We start from the raw sequence: 13455 nt of genomic DNA, 5'->3' as shown, positions 1-13455 counted from the left end.
AAGAAACGAGCTCATAAGGAAGCCTACTTTCCCCTCACCGAGCCTGTCCTCAGCGCGGCCTCCTTCTCAACCGTGCTGGTGTGCGAATCTGGGGAGTGGATCCCGGCAGAACTTCCAGGGAGAAAGAGGCAGTGGGCCCAAGGCACCTCTCGACTCAACTCCTATTTCGCGAGCAGGCCTGTGAAGGAAGGCTGCTCTGGAACACACTGTTGTTTGGGGACGAGAGCAGAGCTTAACCATGTGTGTCTGGAATCCTTATGGACCCAGCCACTTACCACGAGGAATCCAAGAGCTAGAGGTACCGAAACTTAGATTGCAATGCTCGTCTTGAAGGTGGAAGGATTTGACAGGGTTCGAGGACGAGAGACTCGGGAACGGTTCCCGTCCGTCACACAGAGTGAGAAACAGGAGCGTGCAGCAGGCAGCTCTCACCCTCCTCTTGTTTCATGAAGCCACTCGCCTGGCCCCGTGTGTGCGTGCAGGTATAAAGGCAGCCACTCCCCTCGAACAGACAACCCTGGAGGGAACCCGTTCTCCCTCTTCAAGTAACCTTTCCTGAGACTGCAGGGCCTTGGCCGCGAGAGCGTGTGGGAGCTCCGCCAGGGCTTCTGGAAGCATATCCTGAGGGAGACTTGGGATGGGCAGAAGGCAGAACACGACTCGCCCCTTGTCTCAGGAAGCCAGCCCTGCGGCCCCGCTTTGCCTGGAGGTCTGAGGGCTAGCTGACTTACTCAATGAAGCAGCAGTGTAGAGGGACCGGGTGGTAGCTACACTAGCGTCACTCTTGCTGGCGGTGGAAGCTCTTCGAGTGGGTGTGCGTGAAAGGCAGGGCAATGATCCCATCTTCCCGGGGTGCGTGAGCGAGAGCCCTGCAAGTGAGTCCCAAACGTTTCCTGAGTGAGACTCTGGCTGCGGCAGAACGCAGGACTCGACTCCCCGCTTGTTTCAGGAAAGGCACCTCTGCTGGCAGGTCTAATTGCTAGCGAAGGAATTCGAAGCACGCCCCGTGTGTAGAAACTCTGCTTTAGAAACTGACGACCTCGCTGAGGGAGGAAGCCGACTCCTGTGTACCGTGGGTGAGAGCCTGGCGCACGGTTCCCGTTCAGAAAAGCGAGGGAGAAGGAGGCATGTACGGAGGGCAGACATCCCTCGGCCCGGCTCTTGCTACCTGAAGCTCACACCACCCCTCGAGGTGTGGTTGGAACTCTCAGTGCTCAACCCTGCCTTGAAAGAAACAAGCTCATAAGGAAGCCTAATTTCCCCTCAAGGAGCCTCTGCTCAGAGCGGCCTCCATGTCAACTGTGCTGGTGTGCCAACCTGGGGAGGGGATCCCGGCAGAACTTCCAGGGAGAAAGAGGCAGTCGGCCCAAGGCACCTCTCGACTCAACTCTTAGTTCGCGGGCAGACCTGTGAAGGAAGGCTGCTGTGAAACACCCTCTTCTTTGGGGAGCAGAGCACAGCTGAACCCTGTGTGTCTGCAATCCTTACGGACCCAGCCACTGAACACGAGGAATCCAAGCGATAGAGTTACCGAAACAGCTTGCATTGCTCGTCTTGAAGCTGGAGGGATTTGACAGGGTTCGAGGACGAGAGACTCGGGAACGGTTCACGACCGTCACACCGAGTGAGAAACAGGAGCGTGCAGCAGGCAGCTCTCACCCTCTTGTTTCATGAAGCCACTCGCCTGGTCCTGAGTGTGCGTGCAGGTATAAAGGCAGCCGCTCCCCTCGAAGAGACAACCCTGTAGGGAACCCGTTCTCCCTCTTCAAGTAACCTTTCCTGAGACTGCAGGCCCTTGGCCGCGAGGGTGTGTGGGAGCTCGGCCAGGGCTTCTGGAAGCATATTCTGAGGGAGACTTGGGATGGGGCAGAAGGCAGAACACGACTCGCCCCTTCTCTCAGGAAGCCAGCCCTGCGGCCCCGCGTTGCCTGGAGGTCTGATGGCTAGCTGACTTACTCAAAGAAGCAGCAGTGTAGAGGGACCGGGTGGTAGCTACACTAGCGTCACTCTTGCTGGCGGTGGAAGCTCTTCGAGTGGGGGTGCGTGAAAGGCAGGGCAATGATCCCATCTTCCCGGGGTGTGTGAGCGAGAACACTGCAAGTGAGTCCCAAACGTTTCCTGAGTGAGACTCTGGCTGCGGCAGAACGCAGGACTCGACTCCCCGCTTGTTTCAGGAAAGGCACCTCTGCTTTCAGGTCTAATTGCTAGCGAAGGAATTCGAAGCACGACCCGTGTGTAGAAACTCTGCTTTAGAAACTGACGACCTCGCTGAGGGAGGAAGCCGACTCCTGTTTACCGGGAGTGAGAGCCTGGCGCACGGTTCCCGTTCAGAAAAGTGAGGGAGAAGGAGGCAGGTGCGGAGGGCAGGCACCCCTCGGCCCGGCTCTTGCTACCTGAAGCTCACACCACCGCTCGAGGTGTGGTTGGAACTCTCAGTGCTCAACCCTGCCTCGGAAGAAACAAGCTCATAAGGAAGCCTACTTTCCCCTCACGGAGCCTCTGCTCAGAGCGCCCTCCATGTCAACTGTGCTGGTGTGCCAACCTGGGGAGTGGATCCCGGCAGAACTTCCAGGGAGAAAGAGGCAGTGGGCCCAAGGCACCTCTCGCCTCAATTCCTATTTTGCGAGCAGACCTGTGAAGGAAGGCTGCTGTGAAACACCCTCTTGTTTGGGGAGCGGAGCACAGCTGAACCCTGTGTGTCTGCAATCCTTACGGACCCAACCACTGAACACGAGGAATCCAAGCGATAGAGTTACCGAAACTTAGCTTGCATTGCTCGTCTTGAAGCTGGAGGGATTTGACAGGGTTCAAGGACGAGAGACTCGGGAACGGTTCCCGTCCGTCACACAGAGTGAGAAACAGGAGCGTGCAGCAGGCAGCTCTCACCCTCCTCTTGTTTCATGAGGCCACTCGCCTGGCCCCGTGTGTCCGTGCAGGCATAAAGGCACCCACTCCACTCGAACAGGCAACCCTGGAGGGAAACCGTTCTCCCTCTTCAAGTAGACTTTCCTTCAGACTCTAGGCCCTTGGCCGCGAGGGTGTATGGGAGCACGGCCAGGGATTCTGGGGCATATTCTGAGGGAGACTCGGGATGGGGCCGAAGGCGGAACACGACTCCCCCCTTGTCTCAGGGAGCCGGCCCGGCGGCCCCGCTTCCCTTGAGGTTTGAGGGCTAGCAGACTTACTCGAAGAAGCAGCTGTGTAGAGGGACCGTGTGGAAGCTAGACTAGCGTCACTCTTGCTGAGGGTGGAAGCTCTTCCAGAGGGTGTGCGTGAAAGTCAGGGCAATGATCCCACCGTCCCGGGATGCGTGCGTGAGAGCACTGCAAGTGAGTCCCAAACTATTTCCTGAGTGAGACTCTGGCTGCGGCAGAACGCAGGACTCGACTCCCCGCTTGTTTCAAAAAGCAGGCCCGCAATTCTGCCGGCAGCTCTAATTGCTAGCGAAGAAACTCGAAGCAGGACCCGTGTGGAGAAACCGTGCTTTAGCTAGCGCCGACCTGTCTGAGGGAGGAAGGCGGGTACAGTGTACCGTGTGTGAGCGCCTCGCGCTCGGCTCCCGTTCGTAAAAGCGAGGGAGAGGCAGGCTGGTGCGGAAGGCAAGCACCCCTCGACTCGGCTCTTGGTACATGAAGCGCACATGACCCCTCGAGGTGTGGTTGGAACTCTCAGTGCTCAACCCTGTCTTGAAAGAAACAAGCTCATAAGGAAGGCTACTTGCCCCTCACCGAGTCTCTCCTCAGCGCAGCCTCATTTTCAACCGTGCTGGTGTGCCAACCTGGGGAGTGGATCCCCGCAGAACTTCCAGGGAGAAAGAGGCAGTGGGCCCAAGGCACCTCTCGACTCAACTCCTATTTCGCGAGCAGGCCTGTGAAAGAACGCTGCTCTGGAACACACTGTTGTTTGGGGAGGAGAGCAAAGCCGAACCATGTGTGTCTGGAATCCTCTTTAGGGACCCAGCCACTTACCACGAGGAATCCAAAGCTAGAGTTACCGAAACATAGCTTGCATTGCTCGTCTTGAAGCTGGAGAGTTGTGACAGGGTTCGAGGATGAGAGACTCGGGAACGGTTCCCGTCCGTCACACAGAGTGAGAAACAGGAGCGTGCAGCACGCAGCTCTCACCCTCTTCTTGTTTCATGACGCCACTCGCTTGGCCCCGTGTGTGCGTGCAGGTATAAAGGCAGCCACTCCCCTCGAACAGACAACCCTGGAGGGAACCCGTTCTCCCTCTTCAAGTAGCCTTTCCTGAGACTGCAGGCCCTTGGCCCCGAGGGTGTGTGGGAGCTCGGCCAGGGCTTCTGGAAGCATATTCTGAGGGAGACTTGGGATGGGGCAAAAGGCAGAACACGACTCGCCCCTTATCTCAGGAAGCCAGCCCTACGGCCCCGCTTTGCCTGGAGGTGTGATGGCTAGCTGACTTACTCAAAGAAGCAGCAGTGTAGAGGGACCGGGTGGTAGCTACACTAGCGTCACTCTTGCTGTCGGTGGAAGCTCTTCCAGTGGGTGTGCGTGAAAGGCAGGGCAATGATCCCATCTTCCCGGGTGCGTGCGTGAGAGCACTGCAAGTGAGTCCCACACCGTTTCCTGAGTGAGACTCTGGCTGCGGCAGAACGCAGGACTCGACTCCCCGCTTGTTTCAGGAAAGGAGGCCTGCACTTCTGCCGGCAGTTTTAATTGCTAGCGAAGAAACTCGAAGCAAGACCCGTGTGGACAAATCGTGCTTTAGCTAGCGCCGACCTCTCTGAGGGAGGTAGGCGGGTACAGTGTACCGTGTGTGAGAGCCTCGCGCACGGCTCCCGTTCAGAAAAGCGAGGGAGAAGGAGGCAGGTGCGGAGGGCAGGCACCCCTCGGCCCGGCTCTTGCTACCTGAAGCTCACACCACCGCTCGAGGTGTGGTTGGAACTCTCAGTGCTCAAACCTGCCTCGGAAGAAACAAGCTCATAAGGAAGCCTACTTTCCCCTCACGGAGCCTCTGCTCAGAGCGGCCTCCATGTCAACTGTGCTGGTGTGCCAACCTGGGGAGTGGATCCCGGCAGAACTTCCAGGGAGAAAGAGGCAGTGGGCCCCAGGCACCTCTCGCCTCAATTCCTATTTCGCGAGCAGACCTGTGAAGGAAGGCTGCTGTGAAACACCCTCTTGTTTGGGGAGCGGAGCACAGCTGAACCCTGTGTGTCTGGAATCCTTACGGACCCAACCACTGAACACGAGGAATCCAAGCGATAGAGTTACCGAAACTTAGCTTGCATTGCTCCTCTTGAAGCTGGAGGGATTTGACAGGGTTCAAGGACGAGAGACTCGGGAACGGTTCCCGTCCGTCACACAGAGTGAGAAACGGGAGCGTGCAGCAGGCAGCTCTCACCCTCCTCTTGTTTCATGTGGCCACTCGCCTGGCCCCGTGTGTCCGTGCAGGCATAAAGGCACCCACTCCACTCGAACAGACAACCCTGGAGGGAAACCGTTCTCCCTCTTCAAGTAGCCTTTCCTTCAGACTCTAGGCCCTTGGCCGCGAGGGTGTATGGGAGCACGGCCAGGGATTCTGGGGCATATTCTGAGGGAGACTCGGGATGGGGCCGAAGGCAGAACACGACTCCCCCCTTGTCTCAGGGAGCCGGCCCGGCGGCCCCGCTTCCCTTGAGGTTTGAGGGCTAGCGGACTTACACGAAGAAGCAGCTGTGTAGAGGGACCGTGTGGAAGCTAGACTAGCGTCACTCTTGCTGAGGGTGAAAGCTCTTCCAGTGGGTGTGCGTGAAAGGCAGGGCAATGATCCCATCGTCCCGGGGTGCGTGCGTGAGAGCACTGCAAGTGAGTCCCAAACTATTTCCTGAGTGAGACTCTGGCTGCGGCAGAACGCAGGACTCGACTCCCCGCTTGTTTCAAGAAAGCAGGCCTGCACTTCTGCCGGCAACTCTATTTGCTAGCGAAGAATCTCGAAGCAGGACCCGTGTGGAGAAACCGTGCTTTAGCTAGCGCCGACCTCTCTGAGGGAGGAAGGCGGGTACAGTGTACCGTGTCTGAGAGCCTCGCGCTCGGCTCCCGTTCGTAAAAGCGAGGGAGAGGCAGGCTGGTGCGGAAGGCAAGCACCTCCCGACTCGGCTCTTGCTACCTGAAGCTCACACCACCCCTCGAGGTGTGGTTGGAACTCTCAGTGCTCAACCCTGCCTTGAAAGCAACAAGCTCATAAGGAAGCCTACTTTCCCCTCACCGAGCCTCTCCTCAGCGCAGCCTCATTTTCAACCGTGCTGGTGTGCCAACCTGGGGAGTGGATCCCCGCAGAACTTCCAGGGAGAAAGAGGCAGTGGGCCCAAAGCACCTCTCGACTCAACTCCTATTTCGCGAGCAGGCCTGTGAAAGAAGGCTGCTCTGGAACGCCCTCTTGTTTGGAGAAGAGAGCACAGCTGAACCCTGTGTGTCTGGAATCCTTAGGGACCCAGCCACTTACCACGAGGTATCAAACGATAGAGTTACTGAAACTGAGCTTGCATTGCTCGTCTTGAAGCTGGAGGGATTTGACAGGGTTCGAGGACGAGAGACTCGGGAACGGTTCCCGTCCGTCACACACAGTGAGACACAGGAGCGTGTAGCAGGCAGCTCTCACCCTCCTCTTTTTTCATGAGGCCACTCGCCTGGCCCCGTGTGTGCGTGCAGGCATAAGGGCAGACACTCCCCTCGAACAGACAACCCTGGAGGGAACCCGTTCTCCCTCTTCAAGTAGCTTTTCCTGAGACAGCAGGCCCTCGGCCGCGAGGGTGTGTGAGAGCATGGCCAGGGCTTCTGGAAGCATATTCTGAGGGAGACTCGGGATGGGGCAGAAGGCAGAACACCACTCGCCCCTTGTCTCAGGAAGCCAGCCCTGCGGCACACCTTTGCCTGGAGGCCTGATGGCTAGCCGACTTACTCGAAGTAGCAGCAGTGTAGACGGACCGTGTGGGCGCTAGAGTAGCGTCACTCTTGCTGCCGGTGGAAGCTCTTCCAGTGGGTGTGCGTGAAAGGCAGGGCAATGATCCCATCTTCCCGGGGTGCGAGCGTGAGAGCACTGCAAGTGAGTCCCAAACCGTTTCCTGAGTGAGACTCTGGCTGCGGCAGAACGCAGGACTCAACTCCCCACTTGTTTCAGGAAAGCAGGCCTGCACTTCTGCCGGCAGCTCTAATTGCTAGCGAAGAAACTGGAAGCAGGACCCGTGTGGAGAAACCGTGTTTTAGCTAGCGCCGACCTCTCTGAGGGAGGAAGGCGTGTATAGTGAACCGTGTGTGACAGCCTCAGGCACGGCTAGCGTTCGTAAAAGCGAGGGAGAAGCAGGCCGGTGCGGAAGACAGGCACCCGTCCCTCGTCTCTTGCTACCTGAAGCTCACACCAACCCTCGAGGTCTGGTTGGAACTCTCAGTGCTCAACCCTGCCTTGAAAGAAACGAGCTCATAAGGAAGCCTACTTTCCCCTCACTGAGCCTGTCCTCAGCGCGGCCTCCTTCTCAACCGTGCTGGTGTGCGAATCTGGGGAGTGGATCCCCGCAGAACTTCCACGGAGAAAGAGGCAGTGGGCCCAAGGCACCTCTCGACTCAACTCCTATTTCGTAAGCAGGCCTGTGAAGGAAGGCTGCTCTGGAACATACTGTTGTTTGGGGACGAGAGCAGAGCTTAACCATGTGTGTCTGGAATCCTTATGGACCCAGCCACTTACCACGAGGAATCCAAGAGCTAGAGGTACCGGAACTTAGATTGCATTGCTCGTCTTGAAGGTGGAAGGATTTGACAGGGTTCGAGGACGAGAGACTCGGGAACGGTTCCCGTCCATCACACAGAGTGAGAAACAGGAGCGCGCAGCAGGCAGCTCTCACCCTCCTCTTGTTTCATGAAGCCACTCGCCTGGCCCCGTGTGTGCATGCAGGTATAAAGGCAGCCACTCCCCTCGAACAGACAACCCTGGAGGGAACCCGTTCTCCCTCTTCAAGTAGCCTTTCCTGAGACTGCAGGCCCTTGGCCGCGAGGGTGTGTGGGAGCTCGGCCAGGGCTTCTGGAAGCATATTCTGAGGGAGACTTGGGATGGGGCAGAAGGCAGAACACGACTCGCCCCTTCTCTCAGGAAGCCAGCCCTGCGGCCGCGCGTTGCCTGGAGGTCTGATGGCTAGCTGACTTACTCAAAGAAGCAGCAGTGTAGAGGGACCGGGTGGTAGCTACACTAGCGTCACTCTTGCTGGCGGTGGAAGCTCTTCGAGTGGGGGTGCGTGAAAGGCAGGGCAATGATCCCATCTTCCCGGGGTGTGTGAGCGAGAACACTGCAAGTGAGTCCCAAACGTTTCCTGAGTGAGACTCTGGCTGCGGCAGAACGCAGGACTCGACTCCCGCTTGTTTCAGGAAAGGCACCTCTGCTTTCAGGTCTAATTGCTAGCGAAGGAATTCGAAGCACGACCCGTGTGTAGAAACTCTGCTTTAGAAACTGACGACCTCGCTGAGGGAGGAAGCCGACTCCTGTGTACCGTGTGTGAGAGCCTGGCGCACGGTTCCCGTTCAGAAAAGCGAGGAAGAAGGAGGCAGGTGCGGAGGGCAGGCACCCCTCGGCCCGGCTCTTGCTACCTGAAGCTCACACCACCGCTCGAGGTGTGGTTGGAACTCTCAGTGCTCAACCCTGCCTTGGAAGAAACAAGCTCATAAGGAAGCCTACTTTCCCCTCACGGAGCCTCTGCTCAGAGCGGCCTCCGTGTCAACTCTGCTGGTGTGCCAACCTGGGGAGTGGATCCCGGCAGAACTTCCAGGGAGAAAGAGGCAGTGGGCCCAAGGCACCTCTCGCCTCAATTCCTATTTCGCGAGCAGACCTGTGAAGGAAGGCTGCTGTGAAACACCCTCTTGTTTGGGGAGCGGAGCACAGCTGAACCCTGTGTGTCTGAAAACCTTACGGACCCAACCACTGAACACGAGGAATCCAAGCGATAGAGTTACCGAAACTTAGCTTGCATTGCTCGTCTTGAAGCTGGAGGGATTTGACAGGGTTCAAGGACGAGAGGCTCGGGAACGGTTCCCGTCCGTCACACAGAGTGAGAAACAGGAGCGTGCAGCAGGCAGCTCTCACCCTCCTCTTGTTTCATGTGGCCACTCGCCTGGCCCCGTGTGTCCGTGCAGGCATAAAGGCACCCACTCCCCTCGAACAGACAACCCTGGAGGGAAACCGTTCTCCCTCTTCAAGTAGACTTTCCTTCAGACTCTAGGCCCTTGGACGCGAGGGTGTATGGGAGCACGGCCAGGGATTCTGGGGCATATTCTGAGGGAGACTCGGGATGGGGCCGAAGGCAGAACACGACTCCCCCCTTGTCTCAGGGAGCCGGCCCGGCGGCCCCACTTCCCTTGAGGTTTGAGGGCTAGCGGACTTACTCGAAGAAGCAGCTGTGTAGAGGGACCGTGTGGAAGCTAGACTAGCGTCACTCTTGCTGAGGGTGGAAGCTCTTCCAGTGGGGGTGCGTGAAAGTCAGGGCAATGATCCCATCGTCCCGGGGTGCGTGCGTGAGAGCACTGCAAGTGAGTCCCAAACTATTTCCTGAGTGAGACTCTGGCTGCGGCAGAACGCAGGACTCGACTCCCCGCTTGTTTCAAGAAAGCAGGCCTGCACTTCTGCCGGCAGCTCTAATTGCTAGCGAAGAAACTCGAAGCAGGACCCGTGTGGAGAAACCGTGCTTTAGGTAGCGCCGACCTCTCTGAGGGAGGAAGGCGGGTACAGTGTACCGTGTGTGAGAGCCTCGCGCTCGGCTCCCGTTCGTAAAAGAGAGGGAGAGGCAGGCTGGTGCAGAAGGCAAGCACCTCCCGACTCGGCTCTTGCTATCTGAACCACACACCACCCCTCGAGGTGTGGTTGGAACTCTCAGTGCTCAAACCTGCCTTGAAAGAAACAAGCTCATAAGGAAGGCTACTTTCCCCTCACGGAGCCTCTCCTCAGCGCAGCCTCATTTTCAACCGTGCTGGTGTGCCAACCTGGGGAGTGGATCCCGGCAGAACTTCCAGGGAGAAAGAGCCAGTGGGCCCAAAGCACCTCTCGACTCAACTCCTTTTTCGCGAGGAGGCCTCTGAAAGAACCCTGCTCTGGAACACACTGTTGTTTGGGGAGGAGAGGACAGCAGAACCATGTGTGTCTGGAATCCTTAGGGACCCAGCCACTTACCACGAGGAATCCAAGAGCTAGAGTTACCGAAACTTAGCTTGCATTGCTCGTCTTGAAGCTGGAAGGATCTGACAGTGTTCGAGGACGAGAGACTCGGGAACGGTTCCCGTCCGTCACACCGAGTGAGAAAGAGGAGATTGCAGGAGGCAGCTCTCACCCTCCTCTTGTTTCATGAAGCCACTCGCCTGTTCCTGAGTGTGCGTGCAGGTATAAAGGCAGCCACTCCCCTCGAACAGACAACCCTGGAGGGTACTCGTTCTACCTCTTCAAGTAACCTTTCCTGAGATTGCAGAGCCTTGGCCGCGAGAGTGTGTGGGAGCTCGGCCAGGGCTTCTGGAAGCATATCCTGAGGGAGACTTGGGATGGGGCAGAAGGCAGAACACGACTCGCCCCTTGTCTCAGGAAGCCAGCCCTGCGGCCCCGCTTTGCCTGGAGGTCTGATGGCTAGCTGACTTACTCAAATAAGCAGCAGTGTAGAGGGACCGGGTGGTAGCTACACTAGCGTCACTCTTGTGGCGGTGGAAGCTCTTCGAGTGGGTGTGCGTGAAAGGCAGGGCAATGATCTCATCGTCCGGGGTGCGTGCGTGAGAGCACTGCAAGTGAGTCCCAAACTATTTCCTGAGTGAGACTCTGGCTGCGGCAGAACGCAGGACTCGACTCCCTGCTTGTTTCAAGAAAGCAGGCCTGCACTTCTGCCGGCAGCTCTAATTGCTAGCGAAGAAACTCGAAGCAGGACCCGTGTGGAGAAACCGTGCTTTAGGTAGCGCCGACCTCTCTGAGGGAGGAAGGCGGGTACAGTGTACCGTGTCTGAGAGCCTCGCGCTCGGCTCCCGTTCGTAAAAGAGAGGGAGAGGCAGGCTGGTGTAGAAGGCAAGCACCTCCCGACTCGGCTCTTGCTACCTGAAGCACACACCACCCCTCGAGGTGTGGTTGGAACTCTCAGTGCTCAAACCTGCCTTGAAAGAAACAAGCTCATAAGGAAGGCTACTTTCCCCTCACCGAGCCTCTCCTCAGCGCAGCCTCATTTTCAACCGTGCTGGTGTGCGAATCTGGGGAGTGGATCCCGGCAGAACTTCCAGGGAGAAAGAGGCAGTGGGCCCAAGGCACCTCTCGACTCAACTCCTATTTCGCGAGCAGGCCTGTGAAGGAAGGCTGCTCTGGAACACACTGTTGTTTGGGGAGGAGAGCACAGCTTAACCATGTGTGTCTGGAATCCTTACGGACCCAGCCACTTACCACGAGGAATCCAAGAGGTACAGTTACCGAAACTTAGCTTGCATTGCTCGTCTTGAAGCTAGAGAGATTTGACAGGGTTCGAGGACGAGAGACTCGGGAACGGTTCCCGTTCGTCACACCAAGTGAGAAACAGGAGCGTGCAGCAGGCAGCTCTCACCCTCCTCTTGTTTCATGAAGCCACTCACCTGGCCCCGTGTGTGCGTGCAGGTATAAAGGCAGCCACTCCCCTCGAACAGACAACCCTGGAGGGAACCCGTTCTCCCTCTTCAAGTAGCCTTTCCTGAGACTGCAGGCCCTTGGCCGCGAGAGTGTGTGGGAGCTCAGCCAGGGCTTCTGGAAGCATATTCTGAGGGAGACTCGGGATGGGGCAGAAGGCAGAACACGACTCGCCCCTTGTCTCAGGAAGCCAGCCCGGCGGCCCCGCTTTGCCTGGAGGTCTGATGGCTAGCTGACTTACTCAAAGAAGCAGCAGTGTAGAGGGACCGCGTGGTAGCTACACTAGCGTCACTCTTGCTGGCGGTGGAAGCTCTTCGAGTGGGGGTGCGTGAAAGGCAGGGCAATGATCCCATCTTCCCGGGGTGTGTGCGTGAGAGCACTTCAAGTGAGTCCCAAACCGTTTTCTGAGTGAGACTCTGGCTGCGGCAGAACGCAGGACTCGACTCCCCGCTTGTTTCAGGAAAGCAGGCCTGCACCTCTGCTGGGAGGTCTAATTGCTAGCGAAGGAATTCGAAGCACGACCCGTGTGTAGAAACTCTGCTTCACATACTGACGATCTCGCTGAGGGAGGAAGCCGACTCCTGTGTACCGTGGGTGAGAGCCTGGCGCTCGGTTCCCGTTCAGAAAAGCGAGGGAGAAGGAGGCAGGTGCGGAGGGCAGGCACCCCTCGGCCCGGCTCTTGCTACTTGAAGCTCACACCACCGCTCGAGGTGTGGTTGGAACTCTCAGTGCTCAACCCTGCCTTGGAAGAAACAAGGTCATAAGGAAGCCTACTTTCCCCTCACGGAGCCTCTGCTCAGGGCGGCCTCCATGTCAACTGTGCTGGTGTGCCAACCTGGGGAGTGGATCCCGGCAGAACTTCCAGGGAGAAAGAGGCAGTCGGCCCAAGGCACCTCTCGACTCAACTCCTATTTCGCGAGCAGACCTGTGAAGGAAGGCTGCTGTGAAACACCCTCTTGTTTGGGGCGCAGAGCACAGCTGAACCCTGTGTGTCTTTAATCCTTACGGACCCAGCCACTGAACACGAGGAATCCAAGCGATAGAGTTACCGAAACTTAGCTTGCATTGCTCCTCTTGAAGCTGGAGGGATTTGACAGGGTTCGAGGACGAGAGACTCGGGAACGGTTCACGACCGTCACACCGAGTGAGAAACAGGAGCGTGCAGCAGGCAGCTCTCACCCTCCTCTTGTTTCATGTAGCCACTCGCCTGGCCCCGTGTGTGCGTGCAGGTATAAAGGCAGCCACTCCCCTCGAACAGACAACCCTGGAGGGAACCCGTTCTCCCTCTTCAAGGAGCCTTTCCTGAGACTGCAGGCCCTTGGCCGCGAGGGTGTGTGGGAGCTCGGCCAGGGCTTCTGGAAGCATATTCTGAGGGAGCCTCGGGATGGGGCAGAAGGCAGAACACGACTCGTCCCTTGTCTCAGGAAGCCAGCCCTGCGGCCCCGCTTGGCCTGGAGGTCTGATGGCTAGCTCACTTACTCCAAGAAGCAGCAGTGTAGAGGGACCGGGTGGTAGCTACACTAGCGTCACTCTTGCTGGCAGTGGAAGCTCTTCGAGTGGGTGTGCGTGAAAGGCAGGGCAATGATTCCATCTTCCCGGGGTGCGTGCGTGAGAACACTGCAAGTGAGTCCCCCACCGTTTCCTCAGTGAGACTCTGGCTGCGGCAGAACGCAGGACTCGACTCCCCGCTTGTTTCAGGAAAGCAGGCCTGCACTTCTGCCGGCAGCTCTAATTGGTAGTGAAGAAACTCGAAGCAGGACCTGTGTGGAGAAACCGTGCTTTAGCTAGCGCCGACTTCTCTGAGGGAGGAAGGCGGGTACGGTGTACCGTGTGTGAGAGCCTCGCACACGGCTCCCGTTC

This window comes from Eumetopias jubatus, unplaced genomic scaffold (genome assembly GCF_037043125.1).
Source record: "Eumetopias jubatus isolate StellerSeaLion01/CBP00866 unplaced genomic scaffold, mEumJub1_p1.0 scaffold_124, whole genome shotgun sequence".
Classification (NCBI taxonomy): Eukaryota; Metazoa; Chordata; class Mammalia; order Carnivora; family Otariidae; genus Eumetopias; species Eumetopias jubatus.
The sequence above is the reverse complement of the archived record's forward strand: the minus strand, read 5'-3'. Positions refer to the sequence as shown.